Source organism: Pongo abelii, chromosome X, assembly GCF_028885655.2.
Source record: "Pongo abelii isolate AG06213 chromosome X, NHGRI_mPonAbe1-v2.0_pri, whole genome shotgun sequence".
NCBI classification, from domain to species: Eukaryota; Metazoa; Chordata; class Mammalia; order Primates; family Hominidae; genus Pongo; species Pongo abelii.
The window spans coordinates 16523353-16548873 of NC_072008.2; the positions used below are offsets into that span (position 1 = coordinate 16523353).

General features: G+C 40.2%; 1 pseudogene; it reads right to left on the reverse strand.

The window, feature by feature from the left end:
• Positions 1-13735: 13735 nt before the first annotated feature.
• LOC103889014 (heat shock protein HSP 90-beta-like) lies at positions 13736-14757 on the reverse strand (annotated as a pseudogene).
• Positions 14758-25521: the final 10764 nt, after the last annotated feature.

The window sequence follows — 25521 nt, forward strand, 5'->3', positions numbered from 1 at the left end:
ATCCATGGTGGGTCTGTGGTATTGTTCTCTCAGCCAGAATATTTAATTAACCAGAAGAACCCATTTCCATGTGTAGCTTAACTAAGTTTAGTACATCAAGTCACAGAAAAAAATCATTGTTCGGATTCCACCCTGAGCAGGGAAGACCGTACTCTGTTCTTTCCCCCATCAGAATGTGCCATAGCCCAGTAGAGGGGGGCTTTTACCTCAGTCCATCACCACGTCTCAGGTAAAAACAGCAGAGGTGGAATTTGACCCTGGCTTGCCTGGCTCCAAAGCCCACGTTATCTGTACCTCACAATAATGTTTCAAATTATGTTTTTGTTGTTGTTGTTATTGTTGTTTTGTTTGTTTGAGATGGAGTCTTACTCTGTCACCCAGGCTGGAGTGCGGTGGCATGATCTCAGCTCACTGCAACCTCCGCCTCCCTGGTTCAAGCAATTCTCCCGCCTCAGCCTCCTGAGTAGCTGGGATTACAGGCGTGCACCATCACGCCTGACTAATTTTTTGTATTTTTAGCACAGGCGGGGGTTTCACCATGTTGGCCAGGCTGGTCTCGAACTCCTGACCTCAGGTGATCCACCCTCTTCAGCTTCCCAAAGTGCTGGGATTTCAGGTATAAGCCACTGTGCCTGGCCTCAAATTATGTTTTTTAAATGTACCAAGGCTGCTTGTTAATTAAAATGAGACTGGGATAAATCTTTTAATAAGACAATTAACCACCTGACACTCTCTTTGGTCAAATCCAAAGTTAAACAGAGTCACCACATGACTCAGCAAGTCCACCTAAGGTAGATATCCAAGAAAAATGAACACATATGTCCACACCAAAACTTGTACATGAATGTTTACAGCAGCACTATTTCAATAACCAATAGGTGGAAACAAACCAAATGTCCATCAACTGATGAATGGATAAACAAAATGTGGCATATCCATACACTAGAATGTTATTCAACCATAAACAGAAATGAAATTCTGATATATCCTACAACATGAATATAACTTGAAAATATTATGCTAAGTGAAAGCTGCCTGACACACACACAAAAAAAACCATGTACATGTGAGTACATTTATATGAACTGCCCAGAAAAGGTAAATCTCTAGAGACTAAAAGTGGATTCGTGGTTGTCAGGAGCTAGGGGTGGTGCAGGGAATGGAGAATGGGGAGTGACTACTAATGGGTACAGGATTTCTTTTTTGGGGAGATGGAAATCTTCTAGATTACATTGTGGTGACAGTTGCACAACTTGGTGAAAACACTGACTTGTAAACTTTGAAAGGGTAAATTGTATCGTATGTGAATTATATCTCAAATGTAAAGGAAGGGAGGAAGGGAGGGAAGGAAAGGGGGAGGGAAAGGGGGAGGGAGGGATGGAGGAAGGAAAGTAGGAAGGAAGAAGGAAGCAAGCAAGCAAGCTTTCAGGCTAAGGGAGACTAAGGAATAAACAAACTTGAAATGGTATGCGGGAGAGGCCTCCCCAAGGCTAGGATTCAGCCTTCACTGGAGACGATGGGCTACAGCCCACTTGGTGGAGGAGAAGTGTGTCAGGTTGTCTTGGGGTTGCACTGGGCCAGAGCTGGTCTGTGTACTGACAGCCCTGGCCAGAAACTGTGGGCCACAGCTGGCAAGCTGGAAATCCCCCAACATGGGCCATCAGGCCAAGGCTGGTGGGAAGGAAACTGCCCACTGGAGTCCTGATAATTCATGACAAAGCTTCCCTTGGGGAATGGTGTTAAATTTTCTGGGAAGCTGGCATGGCTGGACTCTCCCGAAAAACACAAAGGTGTCACCTGCAGGGGGTCCTGCTGAGCTCATGGGGAAGCTAGCCGGGGCACCTATGGAAGAGGTTGTCACTGAGCCCCACCACAGCTGGGGCACCTGCAAAACTTGCCATGAAGCTGCCCATGGAGTGCCATTGAAACTCACTGGCATGAGCTCCACTGGGTATCCCACATGCCCAGCCCACTGCCACAGGACCAAGGAGAAGCAAAGCATACCAACACTAGAAAGAGAAGCCCTACCCTTCTCCCGAGTCATCCCAGCAGCCTCTACCAACAAAGCTCAGCATCACGCCAGTCAGCAAGGGGGAAGCGTCCCAGAATCACAATCTGGGCAACAAAGTGTGGATTTGGAGCTGAGGGGCAAAAGATGGATATTAATGGCTGTTCTTTAACTAGGAAAGGAGTTTGTGTTCAAATAAGTTTGGAAAACCCTACTTAACACACCACCCTCTTGATATACATTATTAGCAGTGCTAACAGGTTCTATGGGAACGCACCTTATTTAACTCTGCTCGACGTAGCATTTCCAAAATTCACTTGATCACAGAACTCTGTTCCTCCTGATCATTAACACCCACGCTCTCTGGGAAACTGCTCCGAGTGTGGTGTGGTGAAACTGGCAAAATAACCAGAACAGGAAAGAAGCCACGGCGGTTGGAGAGCAGCTTGTGCGCCTTCACTGAATCACATGGAGCCGTCTGCTGCTGAAGGGATTCCTCTGGAACAGAATGCACACAAATGGAGTCATCTGGCTGGGCTCACTCACGGCATTCCATCATTTTATTTACTGCACACAAACCATAAGCTCTGCAGACACTGTGGAAATACAGTTTATTTAGGTAACTAAAAATATCCCCCAAATGGCATTTGGCCATTGCTGCATTTCCCAACTCCTCTGGCTTGCCCAGGCCCTGCTCTAAAAATTACCCCTTGCTGATCCAAGGAAAAGAAGATGGTATTTAACAACCAGAATTGATGGTATTGAGGTCAGGGGGCTTGGGACGCCATAATCCTGCCTAGCTACTCAGTCGATTTTCCCTTTTTGAGATTCCTAAGGGAATTAGACATACACAAAATCACAAATGAGAATCAAAACAGTGTTTTATTATCTGCCCACTGGAAAGGGCAAAATGCAGCTAAGAAAAGAGTGAGCACACATGGGCTGTGTGGGGAGAGAGCCACTACATCATTCAGTCAGGGGTTCAAAACCCAGTTCACTCCATTTCTGGGCAGCTAGCCTCCAGATCCAAGTGCTTATGCCCAAAACAACATGTCTATAACATTACTTATCGCAGCAGGGCTTTTAACAGCAAAAGAATGAGAATAACCTAAAGTATTCATCAAAAGGGGACTGGTTGAATAAGCCATGGTACATCATGCAAAGAAAAACGATGGGCTGGGCGTGGTGGCTCACATCTATAATCCCAACATTTGGGGAGGCCAAGGCAGGCAGATTGCTTGAGCCCAAGAATTCAAGACCAGCCTGGGTAACATAGGGAGACCCTGTCTCTCCAAAAAATACAGAAATTAGCCAGGCATGGTGACTTGCGCCTATAGTCTCAGCTACTTGGGGGCGCTGAGGCGGAAGGATCACTTGAGCCCACAAGATCAAGGATGCAGTGAGCCATGTTTGCACCACTGCACTCCAGCCTGAGTGACAAGGCAAGACCCTGAAAAAAAAAAAAAAAGAAAGAAAAGGAAGGAAGGAAGGAAGGAAAAGAAAAAACAATGAAAACTATGCAGCTATAAAAACAGAATGAGGGAGATGTCCACCTAATGCTACACAGAGAATTCCAGGAAATAATGTTAGGTGGAAAAAAACAAGGTGAACAACATTGTATATCATATACTCTTGTGTGTAAGAAGGAGGGAAATTACAAACTGTATTCATACTTGCATGTATTTGGCAAGATTCTTTCTAAAACCTGATGAAAGGAGTTACATAGGAGGCAAGAAGGAACCAAGAAGAAGCAAATGAGGAGAAAGCTTATCAGTCTGTATTTTTAAAACATTTTTTTGGTTTTTGAACTATGTCGATGTGTTATTACCAATTTGAATTTTTAAAATCTTCCCCATCCCCCTACAAAAAAACACCAGTCTGCCACTTGCTAGGTACATGGTCCTAGCCAAGTCATTAACTTCCAATCTTAGGTTCCTGAATATGTAAATTGTCGGCAGTGATATATATCTTGCAGAGTTGTGAGTGTCGAATGTCACATTGTCAGTGAAAATGCTCTGCAATGGTGGGTTCTTTATTGAACTCCCAAAGCCTGCACCCATAGTTTTGTTAAAAAGTAATTATCAAGGACAATGAATTACATAGAGGCTCACAACATAATTGTTTTCTTTCAGTGCATGTATTTTAGAGGATGCACATATGCCTCTCTAAATCGAGCTCCTTCATTAGCAAATGATCAATTAAAGCAGTGCCTTTCTGTATTTTAAAAAAAGTACATTTCCAAAACATGTACCCCACATTCCCATGATCCTCTCCATTAACATTATACTTAATCTTTTCAATGTGATCTATTAGAAATTTGATGTTCTAAACCCTAATAAATTACTGGCATTTTGATATAATAATAATTATTACTAATGAGGATTCAAATATACAAAATGTTTATTTAAAAAAAATACTTATATTTTCTTATATTCCAAATAGAAAACTATTATTACAGGAAGGTACACACCATGCTTGTGTCCTCATAGAACTGTTCAACTGTTAGAAAAGAACAAACATTTGTCAGGTAGAGGAACAAAAGAATTGGAAGACATGAATCAGAGATGAAGTGTATTTGACCATTTCAGTCCATTCTCTACTCAAGAAGAGAAGGCAGAGAAAGAAAGGGCAGGATAGGATGAACACTTAGCTACATATCACGAACTAAAAAATAACAAATATGATAGGTTCTCCATCTTCTTTCCTGTTAACTCCCAGTGGACTTAGTTGTGAATTTGGCAGTGTCACATCTGACTCATGACATAAGAAAGTTGCTCACTGACTTAAGAAAACTGCCCTATGAATTTCTATGCCCTATATCAATCTGAAAAGTACATTAAAATAAATATGTCTACAGTCTTATTTGAACACTAAATATAATTGGTATTGAGCACATGCTTCAATGACTGTTGTCTGTTTAAAATGGCAACCTTGGAATAAGTTTTCATGGTAGTTTTTTTTTTTTAATGTCCACAAAACCTTTGATATGCCTCCCTTCAAGAGGTAAAGCCTAACTCTCGTCTTTAGTGTGGGCTGGACTTGGTGACTCACCTCTAACAAATAGAATGTGGCTGAAGTGACTGTGGGTGGTGAGTTTGGGGATTAGGTCATAAAAAGGTATTGTGGCTTCCATCTTGGTCACGTCACCTCTAGCCCTCTCTTGGATCACTTGCTCTGGGGGAAGCCCTCTGCCATATTGTGAGCTGTCCTATGGAGGGGAACACATTGTAAGGAGCTGAGGGAGGCCTCCAGCCAATAGTCATGAGGATCTAACACCTCCTGACAAGAGCCATGTGAATGCACCATCTTGGAAGCAAATTCTCCAGCCCCAGCCAAGTTTCCAGATGACTGCAACCCCAGCCAACAGGTTGGCTGTAACCTTATGAGAGACCTGGAGCCAGAACCATCAGCCAAACCACTCTCAGATTCCCGACCCTCAGAAACTATAAAATTAATAAATTTTTGTTGTTGTAAGCCACAAATTTGGAGGTAATTTATTTCACAGCAAAAGATAACTAATGCAGATTCTCAAAATGTAATTCTGAGTAAATGATTGCAAACTGCAATTCCATCTCATCTCTCCACCAAAAAAAAAAAAAAAAAAAAAAAATGTCTAAAACAGCCTTGAAAAAAATTCAAGATTGTGGTATCTGCTGAAACCAGAATTAAGATTTCCAGCCAGGTGAAGTGGCTCACACCTGTAATCTCAGTACTTTGGGAGGCCAAGGCAGAAGGATTGCTTGAGTCCAGGAGTTCAAGACCAGCCTGGACAACATAGGGAGACCCCCCCCACCCCACCCCATCTCTACAAAAAATTTAAAAACTAGCTGGGCATGGTGGTATGTGCCTGTAGTCCTATCTACTCAGGAGACAGGCAGGAGGATAGCTTGAGCCCGAAACGTCGAGGCTGCAGTGAGCAGTGATTGCTCCGCTGCACTCCAGCCTGGGTGACAGAGTAAGACTCTGTCTCAGAAAAGAAAAGAAAAAAAAAAAAAAAAAAAAAAAAAACCTCCAAATTCCATTATATCACAACTATATTCCTTGCATTTATCCTCTCATTTATTCATTCAACAAACATTATCAAGCACTTACTCAGTGCCAGACGGTGTTCTAGACCCTGGGATACAGTAGCAAGTGAGACAAAACAAAATCTCTGCCCTCCTGAGGCTTACATACTAGTGAAAAAGAAATAAACAACAATACACAGTATACTAGGTAGTGATAAGAGCTAAGGAGCTCAAAGAATGCAATGACTCAGGTCAATCAAACTTCATTTGCGGCTCTCAAAATAGCTCAGGGCAGTTTCCCTCCTTGTAGTGATTCAGAGACAGGCTCCTTCTATCTCATGGCTCCACCTTCCCAGGGGCTCGGAGTCCTCTGAAGATTGTCAGTAGATGAGGAAAGTGAGGAAGAAGGTACACTTGCTTCTCAGTCGCCTCCAACCAAGAGTGATACACAACCCTTCCACTCACAGGCCATGGCAATAAAATGTTATGTAGCCCCGTTGCTATGTAAAGCAATCTGGGGAACGTAGCCCCAACTATAGTGCTATGCTAGAAAGAACAGCAGAATCTTTGGTAGGCAGCCGATTTTCTCTGCTACAGTCTCATTGATCTATTCCATCCCTGCCTGTTCTACCTGCTGACCCAGGCTTTAGCCCAGGCACACTCATGCCAAGGGGAACAAATATCTCCCATCTGGATATCTGTAATCTCATTGTAAAAATTTCAATCCTTTTTGTGAGTCATTTCCTTGGGTTTTTTTTTAATCACCTGTAGGGGCGACATATGGAGTTCTCAATCCTCAGAGAAGTTCATCAGATTTAATTTTTCATTCCTTAAGAAATCACCAGCTTACCTGGTAACTCAACGAGCTTTAATTGGGGACTACAAGGGAGGTGGAGTGGGTATGTGCTGATAGCCACTCACAGCTTTGCTAAGGGTGAGTGTTTGGGGTCTCCATCACAAACTTTACTCCAGGCATCATCTTAACTACTTATCACAGCCACTCTCCCAAGTCAAAGAAACACTTTGCAAATGCATATTCACTGCACATGGTCCTTCTCCAAGAGAAAAGAACGGCCCCCAGTTAATTGTACAAGCAGCTAAATGTCAGGAGCAATCACTGAGATGAGGGTGGCTCATCAAAGCAAGTCAGGAAAGAGGAGTCTTATTTAAAACCTAAATGGGGTTCTGAAAGGCAGACCCTGAGAAGAGCGATTTCTTGGCTGATTTCACTTTAATGCAAAGATCCACTCTTTGCTCTTACTCTCTATGATTATTTTATACAAATTACATTACATCAATTCCTTGAGAAATACAGGTGTAAGCTGCATTTCCATTTCCTAGAATTGAAAATGACTTCGGAGGGGCTCAATTTGAATTTTTAAAATCTTCTTTAAACATTCATATGTTCTGGAGGCAATAGATGTGAATACAGAGACACATTGCCTTGGTTGACAGTTTCAAAGTCTATAACATCAACCTGTAACCTTATATGCTAAAGAAATCTGTTTGCCCAAGGAAGTTTAACAACTTCCCCTTGGAAAGGCAAATCATCAGCATATTTCTATAAAAGTGAATTAATTTGATACCACAAGGAAAAAATGCCACCCTGGGTTTTTAATTAGTTATCACATCTGTTCCGATTCTGAATTTAAAACTGAATGTTTAGTGTCAGTACACAATGTCGCGGTCACTTTAACTCAGGAGAGTTAAAAATTTGCTGTCTCTATGACGTTAGAACTGAGCACTGCAAGAACTGTCCTCTCATCCCAATCCTGCTCTTTAAAGCCACAGACAGAAACATCTTTGAATGAGTGTATTCATTTTCTAGGTCTGCTATAACAAAGTACCACAAATTTGGTGGATTTAAGCAACAGAAATTTATTCTCTCCCAGGTCTGCACGTCAGAAGTCCAAAATCAAGGTGTTGTCAGAGCCATACTCCCTCCCAAGTCTGTAGGGTGGATCCTTCCTTGCCTATTCCAGTTTCTGGTCACCCTAGGCATTCCTTGGCTTGTGTCAGTATCACTGCAATCTCTGCCCTATCTCCACGTGGTCATTTCCTCACCGTGTGTCTTCTGTCTTCACATGGTGTTTTTCTCTTCTTATAAAGACATCAGTCACATTGAATTAGGGCTCACCCTAATGACCCATTTTACCTTGATTACATCTGCAAAGACTCTATTTCCAAAAAAAGGTCATAGTCACAGGTACTAGGGATTAGGACTTCAACCTATCTTTTGGGGGGACCCAGTTCAACCCATAATAGAAGGTAGCCCAGATAAGGGGTTCAAAACATTATTGTAAATATCATAAAACCTGCAAAGCTACTACAACAGCTTTGCAAAGTAACATTTGCAGAGCCTAGAGCAAGCATATGAATGCAGTCTCACATACCGTAGTCTAAAGATATAGAATTTACGAATCAAGCTACACCAACAGCTTGGCATACCTTCCCACCCAGCACCCCACACCCTGGGGACCATCATTCCCTTGGATAGGCTAAAGAAACCTAAGTTTACCCCAAGGTCAGCTGTGTCTGTGAGTCTAAATACCAGAATGGGTCTTGTGGGACAGGGCATGGTAGAAGCTGGACCCAAGTCAAGGATGCCTAGGCAGTGTCAGGGTGACTGAATCTGCCCCCAGATCGACCAAGTCAAGCTCCCCAAGGAGCCGGGAAGGACACTTTCACAGCTCAAGATTTCCAGACAGTTCTAAGCATTTTCCAAAACACCACCACCCAAGCAGAGGGGGAGGAGGGAACAGTTATTTGGGGCACCCCATCTGCCTAATCACCCACGTTGGGTGATTTAGAACAGCCAACTTAATGTGTTTTTTTCTTAATTTTAATTTTTTTTTTTAGAGATGGAGTCTTACTCTGTCGCCCAGGCTGGAGTCCAATGGCTGATCATAACTCACTGCAGCCTCAAACTCCTGGGCTCAAGAGAGTAGCTGGATCTACAGGTGTACCACACTGTGCCAGACTAGAATGGCCATCTTCAAATGAAAGCAGCCAATCTTCCTCTGGTTTCTTGGGGTGGAAGCTGTCTCCCCACCCTCCACCACACACACACACACACACACACACACTTACAGGTTCTCAGCCCAGAATCCTCTGACCTGGGAGGCCTAGGAGAGTACATCTCTCTCCCATAATTCCCAGTAACTTAATCAGTTATCACACTTACAAAAAGTCTGTAAAAATATTAAAAATTCATCAAACTTTAAAACATTTCAAATTTTATGAGTTCAAAAACATACCAAAAGTCATTGTCTTTCATTGCTTGTGGTGTATGGGGTCTTATAAGGTGTGGGGCCCAGGGCAGGGGCCCCTGGTGTCCTGGTCTGGGAGGGCAGCACTGCTACCTAGTTGTGATGCAGCTATTCAAAAGAATTCCGGTTCCTTTGCAAGCCCTAGAGGGACATACAATTCCCTCAGTGCCCCAACCTTGAGCAAAAGTCAGCCCCAAATCATCTCACCACTAGGGGCCAGAATTGGTTACTGAGGCAAGTCTGATGCCACCAACTGAACTGCTGGGGGCAGATGGTGCCGGGTTCTTCGGAATCCCTGCAAGCAAGCCACCTGTTCCGCTTGGTTCCTGGGCAGGGCAACCTAGGTTGAAATGCTTTAGTGGAACCCCGAAGAAGCTGTGTGAGGTTCTGAGGTCCTGATATAAGAAAGAGTCCCAGGCTTGGAGTGAAAAGAGATCAGATCCTACTCTTCCTCCTTTCCTCAAGTAGCCATATGAACTTGGGTGTGGCATTTATATTCTCTAAGCCTCGACTTTCCCCTGTAAAATGGAAATAATAAATCATAATATCTCTCCAGCATATGTCACAGAGGGTTGCTTCTGCTCTTGCACCATACACTGGGTTTGTTGGGTCATGACATCTTGTAGCTGTCATTAAGGAGCTATAATTTCCACTAAGAAGTTAGAGTCCTAGAATGGTTTACCCTCCAGGCCTAATAAATTCAAGCTTAGATGATGATGATGATAACAATATAATATAATCAATTAATATTTTATGTAAATACCAAAATAATACTGATAAAACAAGGGCAGGTTCTTTTTTTTTTTTTTTTTGAGACAGAGTCTCACTCTGTCACCCAGGCTGGAGTACAGTGGCACAAACACAGCTCACTGCACCCTCGACCTCCCGGGATCAAGTGATCCTCCTGCCTTAGCCTCCAGTGTAGCTGAGACTACAAGCATGCACCACCATGCCTGGGTAATTTTTTTTTTTTTTTTTTTTTTTTAGAGATGAGGTCTTAAAACTATGTTGCCCAGGCTGGCCTTGAACTCCTGGCCTCAGGTGATCCTACCCCTACCCTGGCCTCCCAAAGTGCTGGGATTACAGGTGTGAGCCACCATGCCCAGCCCAAGGGCAGGTTCTGTTTGATGAAGGGGGTAATCGTTTATGTGATATAATATAAAGGGAGAGGTGCTAGGAAAATCCCCAATATAAACATAATACCTCTTCTGTGCTGTTGCCTACAGTTCAATTATCAGAGTATTTTTTTCCTTTGGTTGAGTCATGCCCACTTCTCATGTCCCACTTGAAAAGCCATAAACTTACTAACATGTCAGTACAAATGTGCTTATCACACAGTGCACTTTCCAGAGAGGTGACAAGCCCAAAAGACCCCCGTGCCCAGGAAGGGGTGGGGAGTTATGGGAGAAGAAATGAGTTAGGGAGCAGAAAGCAGGATGGGGGGCTGGTTAAAAGACAGACCAAAGGAAAACTGAAAGACCCCTCAAAGGTAGTTTCTACCAACCTCATACTTCACAGCCTCACAACCTGGCCCAGTCTCAGGACAAATGGATATATATATATGCACTTATACAATTATATACGTAAATTATGCGTGTGGGTGTACTTTTTTCCCAGCACACTGATGTTAAGGGAGAAATGAAAAATACGATGTAAGTAGATAACGCCTAAAAAGTAAGCATCACGAGTGAGCTATACAGACAGGATTTCCAGGAAGCTAATCATATCTCACAAAGAAATTGAGATGCCCTCTTTATCTTTATCTGAAAAGAAAGTCTTTCCAGCTATAATAAATCTATAATTTAGAAGAGCTCAAAAAGTCTTCTAGCTTTGTTAGTGAAAAGCAACCTGTCTTTAAGTGCCCCAGGTCATGTCCTCTTTTCTCATCTCAAATTATTCTGGGACAATCAAAAAGAAAGTGATCTACATCTGTTTACCTTGCTGAAAAAAAGAAAAATGTCAGAGCTGCCTGCCAGGAGTTTTTTACAGTGTAGTTCCTCTTAGACACAGGAAATGGGGAGAAAGTCGCTGTCATTTAACAGATATTAATTTTGACCAGCCATGAATGAAACTTCTGCTGCTCCTGAAAAATATGTGTAGCTTGCCATGCCCTCAGACATGTGATTGAAATCAATTCTCCACCTGTCCATGACTTTTGCCATGTGGTTTTGCCATGGAAAAATCACTAAAGCATCTCACTAAAGCAGCAGTCTATCTTTGCCCCTTCAGTCTGAGCCCCACCTGTAAAGGGCCTGAGAGTAAATAGTTGAGGCTTTGCAAGCAAGACTGTCTCTTTTGCAACTACTTGTAGCACAAAAGTGGCTATAGAAAATATGTGTATAAATGGACATGAATGTATTCCAATGAAACCTTATTTACAAGAGCAGATGGCCGGCCAGATTTGGCCCACAGCCATAGTTTGCCTACTTCTATCCTAGACACACTATTACCATAGCAATAATAGCTAATGATCATATTGACAAGAACTTACTTATGTCATTGTGATGTAGTGTTCCCTTCACCCAGAAGGCTCTGCCCACCTGTGCTTGTTGTCAATATCCTTTTTCTTTATGTCTTACACTCCTCTTCCAAGAAGCCTGAGACTGCTTACCTTAGAAGAGTGTTCTAATCACCTATTTACTCATCCTTCTCCTTCATCACACTAAAAGTGTCTAAAAGCAAGGTTATGTCTCAATCACTTTTATATACCCAGAGCCTCGTGGAGAACCTAGACCATAGAAGATGCTCAGTAAGTGAATGTGAAGTGAATTAATTCAAGGAAATACAATCACTTCAAGAGAATGAGAGGACAAGCCACAAACTAGGAGAAAATGTTTGCAAAAGACAGATCTGATAAAGAACTATAATCCAAAATACACAAAGAACTCTTAAAACCCAGCAATATGGAAAATGAACAATCCAGTTTAAAAAATGGGCAAAAGATCTGAACAGACATCTCACCAAAGAAGATATGAAGATGGCAAACAAACATATGAAAAGATGCTCCATATCATCTGTCATCAAGAAAATGCAAATTAAACCAACAATGAAATAGCACTACATACCTATTAGAATGGTGAAAATCCAAAACACTGATAACACCAAATGCTGGCAAGAATGTGGAGCAACAAGAGCTCTCATTCATTACTAGTGGGACTACAATATGGTACAGCCACCTTGGAAGACAGTTCAGCAGTTTCTTGCAAAACTAAACATACTCTTACCATACCATCCAGCAATCACAAGCAGAAAATTTATGTCGACACAAAAACCTACATACAGATGTTTATGGCAGCCTTATTCATAATTGCCAAAATTTGGAAGCAACCAAGATGTTCTTCAGTACCTGGATAAATGGTGGTACGTCCAGACAATGAAATATTTTTCAATGCTAAAAAGAAATGAGCTATCAAGCTATGAAAAGACAGGAAAGAACCTTAAATGCATATTACTAAGTGAAAGAAGCCAATCTGAAAAGTCTACATACTGTATGATTCTAACTATATGACATTTTGGAAAAGGTGAAACTATGGAGATGGTAAAAAGGTCAGTTGTCTCCAGGGGTTGGGAAGAGGGAGGGATAAATAGGCAGAGCACAGAGGATGTATAGGAATGTGAAAGTATTCTGTATGATACTGTAATGGTGGATCCATATCATTATACATTTGTCCAAACCCATAGAATGTGCACCACTAACAGTGAACCCTGATGCAAACTACACTTTGGATGATAACGACATGTCAATGTAGGTTCATCAGTTGCAACAAATGAACCACTGTGGTGTGGGATATTGGTAATGGAGGAGGCCAGATGTGGTACAGGGGAAGGGGACATATGAAATTCTATGCTTTCTGCTTAATTTTGCTGTAAAATGAAAATTGCTCTAAAAAGTCTATTTTTAAAAATGCACATGCAATTACATATCATTGTTGCAAGTCTTTACTCAGCCTCTTCTATGGCCCTTATTCTCAGGAGACACTGAAAGCTAATTACTTGATTAGACAATGGCTCCTTAGATCTGACAAGGTCGAAGCACAACCAAAAGCACAAGTGACAAAAGAAAAAATAGATAAATTGGGCTTCACCAAAATTAAAAATGCTTGTGCTGCAAATGTTACTATCAAGAAAATCAAAAGACAACCCACAGAACAGGCAAGTGTTTTTTTTTCCACATAAAAACGGCATCTGCTTTATTTGGTATACTTTCATTTCAGAACAAAATAAACAAAAAAGCACAATACACAACATCCAATATCCTGTTATAAAAGTAGAAAGAGAATGGGGCTTAAGGCTCTTGTTTCCTGCCTTAGACACACGGACAGGAGAGAAAAAACACTAGACATCAGCAGAGGGAGCCAGGTGGGATAAGGCCACTCAAGGCCACGGGACAGAGCCACTCAAGGAACCATGGGGACACTATACAAGGGCACAAGGTTTCCAAATATAAACTCCTAGTCTACTTCTTCCATGTAAGACCCATTCTCCTCACCCTCAAACAGGGGTATCTCATCAGAAACAACAGCACTGGGTTCCTCTGTTGTCACTTCATCTTCATCAATACCTATACCTAGCTTGATCATGTGGTAGATGCAGTTGGAGGGTCTGGGGATCCTCAAGGGAGAGAAGCCAGAAGAAAACAGAGCAGTTTCAAACAGCAGCACCACCAGGTCCTTGACAGCTTTGCTGTTCTTGTCTGTCTCAGCCTTCTGCTGCAGCGTCTCCACAATGGGGTGGTCGGGTTGATCTCCACGCGCTTTTTGGCCACCATGTAGCCCATTAGAGAGTTGTCTCCAAGTGCCTGAGCTTTCATGATTCACTCCATATTGGCTGTCCAGCCATAGGTGCTGATCACAATGCAGCAGGGTGAAGACACAAGCCTATTGGAGGTTGTCACCTTCTCAACCTTCTTATCTAAGATTTCTTTCATGAGCTTGCAGAGGTTCTCAAACTTTGCCTTGCTCTCCTCCATTTTCTTCTTCTCCTCTCATCCTCAGGTAGCTCGACCTGAGGTAATAGAGACCAGGCTTTTCTTACCAAACTCCTTGACCAGCTAGCTGCACGCAGTACTCATCAGTGGGCTTGGTCTAGTATAACACCTCGAAGCCCCACTTTGAGAGGTGTCTACCTGCTCTTTGCTCTCACCAGTGATGTAATAGATGGACTTCTGTGCCTCCTTCATATGAGAGAGATACTCTGACAGAGACGTCATCTCATCTTCTTACTAGGAGCTGTGATAGCACAGCAGCTCAGACAGACGTCCCTGGTTAGTGGAGTCCTCATGGATCCCAAGGTTTAGATTTTTAGAGAATGCCTCACAGAATTTCTTGTAATTCTCCTTCACTTCTGCCCGCTCAGAGAAGGGCTCAAGCCACTTCTTAACAACGTTTTCATGAATGACTTTCAACATTTCGCTCTGCTGGAGCACTTCTCAGGAGATGTTCAGGGGCAGATCGTCAGGGTCCAATAGTTCAAATAATTAAAAAGGGAAAGAGATTGACAGCAAAACTAACTATTAAAAGGAGTGCATTCAATTTGCAATTGCAGATATGGAACCAAACTAAGTGCCCAACAACCAACAAGTGGATAAAGAAAATGTGGTATATACACACCATGGAATACTACTCAGCCATAAAAAGGAATAAAATAATGTCTTTTGCAGCAACTTGGATGGAGGTGGAGGCCATTATTCTAAGTGAAATGACTCAGGAATGGAAAACCAAATATTGTATGTTCTCACTTATAAGTGGGTGCTAAGCTATGAGGATGCAGAGGCATAAGAATGATATAATGGACTTTGGGGACTGTGGAGGGGGAAGTTAGGAGGGGGTGAGAGGTAAAAGACTACATATTGGGTACCGTGTACACTGCTTGGGTAATGGGGAGAGCAAAAGTCTCAGAAATCACCACTAAAGAATGTATCCATGTAACCAAAACCACCTGTACCCCCAAAACAATTGAAATAAAAATTAAAATTAAAAGAGTGCATTAAGTAGATATTTTTAGGAAAAAAACATATAATCTCTTATCCCCACCAATGTTATACAGTCTTAGTAGCAAGTAGAATATATATAATTGTAATTGTTGCAAAATTGTTTTGTGTACTCTAAAAGTAAACAAAATAAGCTTTGAGAACTGTATTTAGTTTTTTGTTATCTAAAAAACACCTCAAAAACACTGCAGCTATGAAAATGGTGGAGAATTTCCAGGCCAATTTCTGCATGAAAGCCTGACCCTGTAGGGCTAAGGGGAAAAGCAAAGCCTCAAAACTTCTGGAGTCCTTTGTACCCTCACCAATAATGCAAACACTTGCCCTCAATTCCATGGCCTCCCTAGGCCAGAAGAACTGACACTGAAGTCCAAGGCACACAGAAAAGGGGGTGTCCTGGGGTAAGGGTGGGGCCAGATCTAGATCTGCCTGCCCCACTTCTCACCGAACCCCCATCGCCACCACCAAGCCTCTTGGAACTGCTCTGATCTGAGCCAGAGCATCAGGAACGTCAAATGTCAAATCAAGCTTGAAGCAGCTAACTTTGAAGGATAGTTATCTACTTTAAATTTTGGATGTTTTAAAAATATTTAAAACAAAAGTCATCTCTGTAATCCCTTTTCAGCCATTTTTTAATCTTCTTTTGGACTAAGACAGGTGTTTAAATCAATAATTTAAAGAAACTTGTGTATATATATAAAAAATATTAGAAATGACAATCAAAAAGTTCAACTTTAATTAACCACTTCATTGGTTGTGAGTTTCACTTCCTAGCAGTCATCCACTAATTAATATTTGTTAATCTCCATAGCAGAGTGAACAGACCCAAAAGTCACAAAAAAAGTCCTTTGACTTAAAAAGGAGAAGAATTTATTTCCTTTAAAAGAAAGAGCAAAGACAAATACCGTGGGATCTTACTTATGTGTGGAATCTAATAAAGTTGAACTCATGGAAGCAGAGAATAGAATGGTGGTTACCAGGGGCTGTGGGTGGGGCAGATGTTGGTCAAAGAGTACAAAATTTGTTAAGCAGAAGGAATAAGTTAAGAGGTCTATTGTGCAACATGGAGACTGTAGTTAATAACAATATATTATATACTTGAAAATTGCTAAGAGAAGATTTTGTGTTCTTACCACAAATAAATAAGTATTTAAGGTAATGCATATGTTAATTAGCTCAATTTAGCCATTCCACACAATGTAGACATAATTCCAAACCTCATGCCATACACTATAAACATATACACAATTATTTGTCAATTTAAATAAATAAATAAGGAGTGGCAATTTGATTAATCAAAAATGGGGGAGGGGGGATTTATACTAGATCCAGTCAACCAATAGTCAGGCTTTGTTTCCAGCTAATTAAATAGTAGAAAAGAATATGGTTTCCACCCATTCGACAACAGTATGATAAGCTAAGGAGTCACGACAAAATGCGATTAATTTCACTATCTTTTCAATCATTTCAATTGTTTGGTTCTATTCTATATGATTCTTTATTCAAGTTTGGTTCTATTCTATATGATTTTTTTTCTTTTTAATTTTACTCCCAACATTTTTATCCTTATTATTAGGAACGTCACAGTTCCTAAAACATTGTCTTCTGGCTGAAGTGTGAATTTTGCAAGTATAGTTTGTCGATATTAACTAGAAAAGAAAACATGATCCTACATAGTCACATGGGACAGTAACAAAAGAATATGGAAAGATGCTTTTAGGAAAAATTGCCAAAGACTTGGAAATGGGTAAAAGATTACTGAGTGTCCTTTCAGTGAAGTGCTGCATATTATCTAAATGACCATCCCAGGATTGTCTGGCTCTATCCAGGTATGCACCTTTGACTGATTGTCTTCCTACTATTTAGGCTATTTTGTAACTCTGTAAGGGTAGAAGTTAAGCTATAGAAAACTGTTAGTAAAGCAAATAATTATTATCCATTGAAATGCAAATACACTGTATCTAGAAATATAATGAATTTCTGCCCTGTAGAAAGAATAATCTCGAACATTACATTTCATTGCCATACAAGACAGCAACATCCAACAAAATATATGTACAATGCAAGCCACAGATGTAATTTTACATTTTCTAGTAGCACACTGAAAAAGATAGAAAGAGGTGAAATTCATTTTAATAATATATTTTATTTAATTCAATTATGTTCAAAATATTATCATTTCAACAAGTAGTCAACATAAAAAATACTGAGATAGTTTACATTCTTTTTTTGTATACTATGCCTTTGAAATGCCTAATGTACTTTATATTTACAGCACATCTCAATTCATGCTAGCCACAATTCACATGCTCAACAGTCATATGGTTAGTGGCTACCATTTTGAACAGTGCAGCTATAGTTTTTCTTTGTCTGCACAGGTCTGGATAATTCAACTATTACATCTCCCCATGCAACTATTTGTTAAAACACTTTCGGTGTCAACCCTAGATATTTCTTCAGCTCCTACTATGTTCCTGGCTGTTTGCTACTTATTAGGATGGGTATAAAAACTATAATAAATGTCCCCTGACCTCAAAAAGTAAGATGAGGTAAGACATATAAATCATTAAAAAAAAAAAATTAGAAGCAAGACTACATGTAAATGAATTCTTGAATTTAGTGGACAATAGAGAAGTGAAAAATCAATATGATAGGCATATTCAAGGAGGAGACTTTGGAGGGAAGAGAGGAGCCAGGGATGTTCCAGACTTAATAAACAGAATGAGGAAGGAAAGGGATGAGTTAATGGTTAGAGAAAACAAGGAGTTACTGGCCTGCTTTTATTTATTTATTTATTTATTTATTTATTTATTTAGCCTGATTTTGTCAAACATTCCATTTCTTTGTTTCGGATCATAGTTTTCATAATATATGGTTGCTCTTAGGTGGATAAATTAAAATAACTTTAGATTGAATATAGATCTTATCCATTATATGTTGTATGATCTCAACTATGTTCTAAAAAATGCATTTTAAAAAACAGGAAGAAAACACCCAAAATGGTGCAGACAACTGGATTGATTATGGTGGGGTAGAGGATGATCCTGCTTCTTTGAAGTTTGCTATACCTTTTATTATCTTTTTTCAATAATCACATAATATTTTATAATTAGAAAAAATATATACTATTTATATTATGTAAAGAAGTTTTATTCATTTGATGGTTCCAGAAATTCTGAAATGATGTTGGACAAATAGATATATCTGACCACCCCAGTAGGATCTCCTGATGTCTAAATACCAGAACAATAGTCCAAGATCTTTTATATCACATATTCCAGAACCACAGGCTATTGTACTGATAAACTGGAGTAAGATTTTATCCATTTTTCATCAATTTTGTCTTGCAACATGAGAAGAGTCAAGTCTTGCTGAAGTTAATAAGTGGCCATCTGGGGCTTATTTTATGTTTGGAAAAGCAGATTGCTGAAGGTGACTGCCTCGTGTTAAGAAAGGTTCATGGCTAATGGTTTTGACAAGTAAAGCTGTTCAACTGCCTAAGGTGATTCATTTGATCACTCATTCCCTGTTAGTCACGCAGCTGATGGGAATTTTAAACACAACTTTCATCTTTGGCCTTTGCCTTCATGATTTCAGCTCATAGAGCAAACTATTGTCGTATCTTCCAGTTAACTTGACTAAGCAGACCTAGAAGAACAACTGGATACTTTACTTTCACTTTGCCCACCCTACCTCTAGCACAATCATTAGGCATGCCTTATCCTTATTTGCTTTTGATATTTACTAATTACTATTAACCATTGCCCTTTGTCTACTTCATTCTGACTTTTTCCACCTACTCAGCTATTTCTCATCTTTCCCACACCCGCTCCTGATTTAGCCCAGTAGTTTCAAGTTAACTTCTTGAAATAAGCCTGGCACATTCTCAAAATGCTAGAACATTTAGTGGATTTATAATAAGATGGCTCTGTAAGTGTGATAACGCCTTATCAATTCATCAAGTTTGCAATTTTTTGTTGATCAACCATGGTATTGATGGATTTATGAAGCTATAGGGAATTTTTTTAAGCAGATGTGGACCTAAAGAAGTCCTGAATAGCTTGCTTGTATTCATGGAGTTAGATGGGGGGGTGGCGGGGAGACCATGAACTATAGAAAAGAGTATGCAAATGGATATGAGTAAGGATGTCCACCACAGTGTTCTTTATGCTAACAAAAACTCTAGAAACAACCTGAATATCCAAAGGGGAATAGTGGGAGGAAAATTATTGTATCTCTAAACATTGAAATATCAGGCAGCTATCTGCATACTCATTGTGATATTATTTGAGCAAAGTGTTACTAAGAACAGACTCTTAACATTACTTGCCCTTACATATATGATCTCACTCACTTGCCTGTGAGTCTTTGATGATCCTCTGTCTTCTGGATGAGATATCTTTGCTCTCTTCCTGCTTCCCCCAGCCAATCTCCGTGATTTGCATTTTCAAGTTTGTGGGCATAAATCACCTGTTGGTTGTGGTAGCCACATGGTCAATTTGCACATTTCCTTCATTAAGAAATTCAAACTGTTGTGCTAGGAGGGCAGAGGGGATTTCGGAAGACTCTTTGAGGAAAAAAATTGTTTGTACCACTGGGAACCTGTGTCCAAAGCACTGATGTCATTAGATTAACTCAGCTATATAAGAATCTGTTGACAGATTTCCATATAAATAATCTGTTTATTTCCCTGCATTCACAGCCTCCTCTCCCCATCGCTGGCCCCATTTAACTCCCATTCCAGAAACAAGATCCAATCAATGTGGCTGAAGCATTTATGGAAGGTTCCATAAAATAAGAAAGATCTGAGTGGGGCCTTGAGGAATGGCAAAAGCTTTTGTAGGCAGGGTATATGGAGAACAGTCTATCACACTGGTGTTAAACGGCGGGGCTGAAAAGGAGTGTGAGGTGCCCTGAAGTCAGAGAAAGTCTGATCCAGCCACAGTAATAGGTTCAGCTGGAAGGTGAGTGGGAGGTATGGTCTGGGGAGCCACATTAAGATCCTTGAATGTTTAATACAAGAGTTGACATGTCATTCAGTAGTTGATGGGAAGCCCCTGGCACAATCCTTCTCAATCAGCATCACACATGCAACTTCTCCAAACTACATGCGGCCTCCCCTGCTGCAGCTAAGAACCACTGCTGTAAGAAAACAGTAGTCTGATAAAACCAGGTCAAGAAAGAGGCAGAGAAAAGCCCTTGACTGGAATTAAACAGCAGCAAAGTGATGATAACCTTGGTAAGAAGCCAACCCTCTCACCCCTGAGCTTTGTATTCAGCTTTCTGTTCTCTCATTTTGATTACTTCTGCGCCTTCCTCCAGGATACTCTTTCCTTCATTCTCTAGCTGAACAATTCAGGGAAAACCTTTTTCTTTGTGTTTCCATGGCAGAGTGGAAGCAAACTGACATTTTCCCAAATTGCATTATAAACTGCCAAGAGGGGGGGAAAAAAAAGCAAGAAGATAAGAATAGCACAAAAAAGTCAATGTTCCCAAGTGAAGATTTGGAGTCCAAAATTCCCTAAGTAGGTAATGTCATTAAAGCAGTGGGCCTGAGAAGTGCTGCTATTAAAGAAGCACCATCCAAACAGGAACCCCAATCCCTACATAAAGGGATCCAATGATATAGAGCACACAACTCTTACTAAAATCCTCTTTCCTCTCCCATTTTCAGGCATCCCAAAATTCCCAGAAATTTTTCACTATCCTATCTGAGAAGTTACTCTCTCACCATGCTACTCTTAACTCTCTCTTCCACAAATCATCCCATATGTCACTTCCCAAAATATCACAATGTCTGTGCTACAAACCACTACACTTCTCTCTCCCTCTCTCCCTCTCCTTCCCACTTCCCCTCCCTCTCTCCCTCTTCCTCTCCTTCATTAACCTGGGCCTTTCCTGAACACCCTGTCACAGGCAGGAAAAAACCAAAGGCTGTGAATGTCTAAATGCCATATTTTCATCTGACAGCCATTCTTCCTAATTCTTCACCTGCCTGTAAGCTATGTGATCACTAAACCCTGCCTGTTCTTCAGCACACAGAAAAAAATGGCAATGTTCACAAACCCAACCTTATTATTTTTCAAAGCTCCTGTATTTGCTTGGGAGCTATTGCTCAGCTCCAGATTCCTGATGAAGGCAAATACCTACTTCACATCTGAAGCAGGACAGTGGTCACTAGTACCCCTTGAGCACCAGTAAATGGTACAGCCAGGCCCAGATCAAGTTGCCAAAACTACCTGCTCTGCTACTCCTAAAATAACTCAAAAAAGACTTCTCTTCCTCTACCCTCAGCCCCCCAACACTTGCATACATATAACTGGAAAAGGTGTACTCGTAGAATTTCACAATATAACAATTCCTTAACTTTATTACAAGACTAAGATAGATTCGGGGTGGGGGGGCGGGGGGAGGGGGACTGGTAAACATAAGAGAAAGGAAAAGAAAAGAGAAACTTAGATAACTAGTGTCAAAGCTCTGTTTTGAGAAGGCCTTAAAAATGTTTATGGACTTCCCTTCCAGTAGACTTTTTTGACAAAATATATTAGAAAGTTATGGGAACTACAATGCCATCAGACACTCTTAGTATTCACCTGGAAGTGAGAACCAAGCATAGTATCCTACTCAGTGTCCCGCAGAAAGAAAACTGTAGTACTTGCAGCCAAGTTGAAAATGGAAATCAACTCTTGTGGTAGATCATTTCCAAAGGTGGCCACCAACAATCCTTCTATCCCTGTACACCCCCTCCCATCAAGAGGTGGAGTCTATTTTCTCCTGAACTGGTCTCATGACTTGTTTTGGCCAATCAAATGAGGCAGAAGTGATGTTCTAGTACTCCTAAGAGCTACAAGAACTATAAGGCTTTAAGAACACTTGTAGTTTCTGCTTTTGTGTTTCTGGAATCAGCCAATAGGTTAAAAAGCTCAGGCGAGGCCACTAAATGAGAAGATAGGGCATAACCAGCCCCTAGTCATTCCAGCTGAGGCCAGACATGTATGTATGCCATCTTAGTCATTCCATCCCAAGCTGAGCTCCCGGTTGAATACAGCCAACACCATGTCTAGCAGAAGAACTACCTAGCTGAGCCCAGTGAATCCACAGAATCCATGAGAATTAATAGACTGTTATTGTTTTAATCCACTAAGGTTTGAGGGAGTTTTTATACACAGCAAGAGATAACTGAGACAACTCTGGTTATCAATTCAACCAATCTCCCTCAAGGATATCAACAAATCTGCATCCTAGATAGCCTTTTAATTTTCCTAGTTTTTATGTTTAAACTGTTCTTTTGTTACTTGATTGTTCTATATTGATCTCAGTCATGCATTCCAGACAGTTTTGATTTCAAATATTATCCCCCATAGTTCCCATAAGAACAATCAAACTTATTAGAGCTTACTTTAGGTTCAGAAACTCTGATCACTTTATCTATATTACTCCCTTAATAGAGTTAATACCTAAACTTCCTCTTTGAGTCTGAAGATACTTTGGATTTTATTATTGGCCTGATTTTTAAATTTTTACTTTGAAAATTTCTGGGTCTGTATTTGCGGTGATAATTTCCTTTTGAATGCGTTTTTTGCAAGTTTATTCATGCTTTTCAAATGTAAACTCACTGATGTGAGAGCAATATGTATTCAGACAATAGCATTCATCAGATGTCACTGCTGAACTGGAAGGATTCTCCAGGGTTTAGTTCTAATCCTTCTCCCTTCCTTACTCTATAGAATCTCTGTGTGACTTTATCAATGTCAATGACTTCAATTATCATCTTTAAATGATGACTGTCAAATCCAGACTTCCCATTTGGACTTCCCCACTGACAGTCAGATACAACTCCAACTGCCCACCAGGCATCTCCACTTAAATGCTCTACAGACTTCACAAACTTATCTCCAAAATGAAATTCCTTGTCCTCCAAAACTTGCTCTTCCTCCCTTAATCTTTTGCTCAATCAATAGTAGCAGCATCCATCCAAAAATATGGCATGTGGGTCTCCTCACTCAGTTATGAGCCCTAGGTCCCATTCATTTCCATATCCCCAAATCTTAGCACAGGACCTAATACACAGTAATGATCACTTTTTTTAAAATTAATAACGGAATGAACAATGAGGTTCTGGTTACCTCAATAAGAAATGTCAGCTGTTGTCTAACCCAGATAAATGTGCCAATACTTTTAGCATTATCTAGTCTTATTCAAGGCAAGACTTTCACTAACAGAAACAGGCAGAACTAAATGGGTCACCATAGGCCATATGCTTGAAAAAGTCTTGAACTCAACATGCTTATGAAGTACAGCCTTCCTTATCAGTACTGATGTTCGTTTGAACAGGTTGCATGATGAACCTATTCCCTCAGTTCCTGAGCCCCTGCTGCACCCAAGCCCTATTCTGAGCAAAGCATGTCGCCTTCCTGATTTCAGAAATGAGACCTCTTCCTGGTCATTCATGCTACCATAACCCCAAGATAGTCTTGTACTCTACAGCTGCACCATACCAAATAGCTCTACCTTCTGGGATACAAGCTTTTAACATTTTTTCCCCAAATCACAAATTTCCAGCCAGGTCCAAGTAGTTCAATGCCAACTCAGTTGAAATCTGTGATTTCTTTAAGGCACTGTGTTGCAGATGTTAATTCCTCTTTATTACTGAGTCATATGTGCAGACCCAAGTCCTGCCTGATTCACTGTGCACCACTTCCTCTCTGAGTAGCTCTACAAGTCCAACCTGCTTCAAAGCCAAACCAGTCTGAGTCACAGGCATTTTAAGTTTGTCTTTGTAGCCTAAATGTCTCATTCTCTTGGTAGGATCATGACTGACAGCTTGTGAACAACATTTTTTAATATTTATTTCTACAATAACTGCTTTTGTACTCCCAGATTAATTTGTAGCATCTTCAATAATAAATTATTTGATCTGGCAACTTCTTTATGAAATCAAGCACAGCCCCACATATCCATGACATACCCTCTGGGTTTATAATCCTAGACGCTTAAACATAACTACTTTTTTTCATTCAAATATCAAATACATTTGCTTTTCTGGAGTTGGGGGTGATTATAATGGTTCATTCAAAATACTTTTTAGTAAAACAGTACTTCCCAATTTTGTAACATCTGAATAAAAAAGCTATTTAATCTCCCTGAAAACATTTTTTGGCATTAAAATTCCTTATATCCATTTACATAATGATAAAGAAAGCTCAGTGAAACTACCAATCTATTTAACATCTCATGTTTGATGAAGCACATTAAAACATGAATGTACGGTCAAAAGACAGGTTATTTCACTACCAGACCATGTTATACTACTTCTCTAACAAATTCTTATCACCTTCTTCCTGTCCTTTGCCTTTCCATACAGTCTATACAACTACATCATTACAAATTGAATAAACTAAGAAGGATGTATAAGATTTAACACATTAGTGAAATGTGAATTGTATATAAATCAATGCCAGTGTGCTAACAGCAAAGATCTTAACAGCTCTACTTATAGAGTAAAACAAACATATTAACAATTTACATGAGAATGGTTGAAACTCAAAAACCTGAAGACAAAAATTTGGTTTAGCAATCTTTTTATTAAAGTCTAAAATTAACCTTTGGATCTCCCTATCAAAATCCCAGCTGGCTTTTGTTTTTTCCAGAAGTTGACAAGTTGATTCTAAAATTCGTATGGAAATGCAAGAGACTCATGATAGTCAAAACAATCTGAAAAAGAAGAACAAAGTTGGAGGACTCACACTTCCCAGTGTCAAAACCTACTTTAAAGTTATAGTAATCAAGATGGTGTTGCACTGGCATACGGATAGACACACAGGCCAATGGAATAGAATTGAGAGTCCAGAAATAAACCCTTACATTTATGGTCAATTGATTTTTGACAAGGGTGCCAAGACAAATCAATGGGGAAAAATAGTCTTTTTAACCAATGGTGCTGAGACAACATGCAAAAGATTGAAGTTGGACTTCTTCCTCACACTATATGGAAAAATTAACTTAATGTGGATCATAGACCTCAATGTAAGGGCTAAAATTATCAAGCACTTAAAATAAATAGGAGTATATCTTCCTGACCTTGGGTTAGCCAATGATTTCTCAGATATGACACCAAAAGCACAAGTGACAAAAGAAAAAATAGATAATCATGTATCTAACTGGTATCCTTAATGTATAAAGAATTCCTACAATTCAATAATAGAAAGACTAATAACTCAGTTTAAAAATGGGCAAAAAAATTGAATAGAT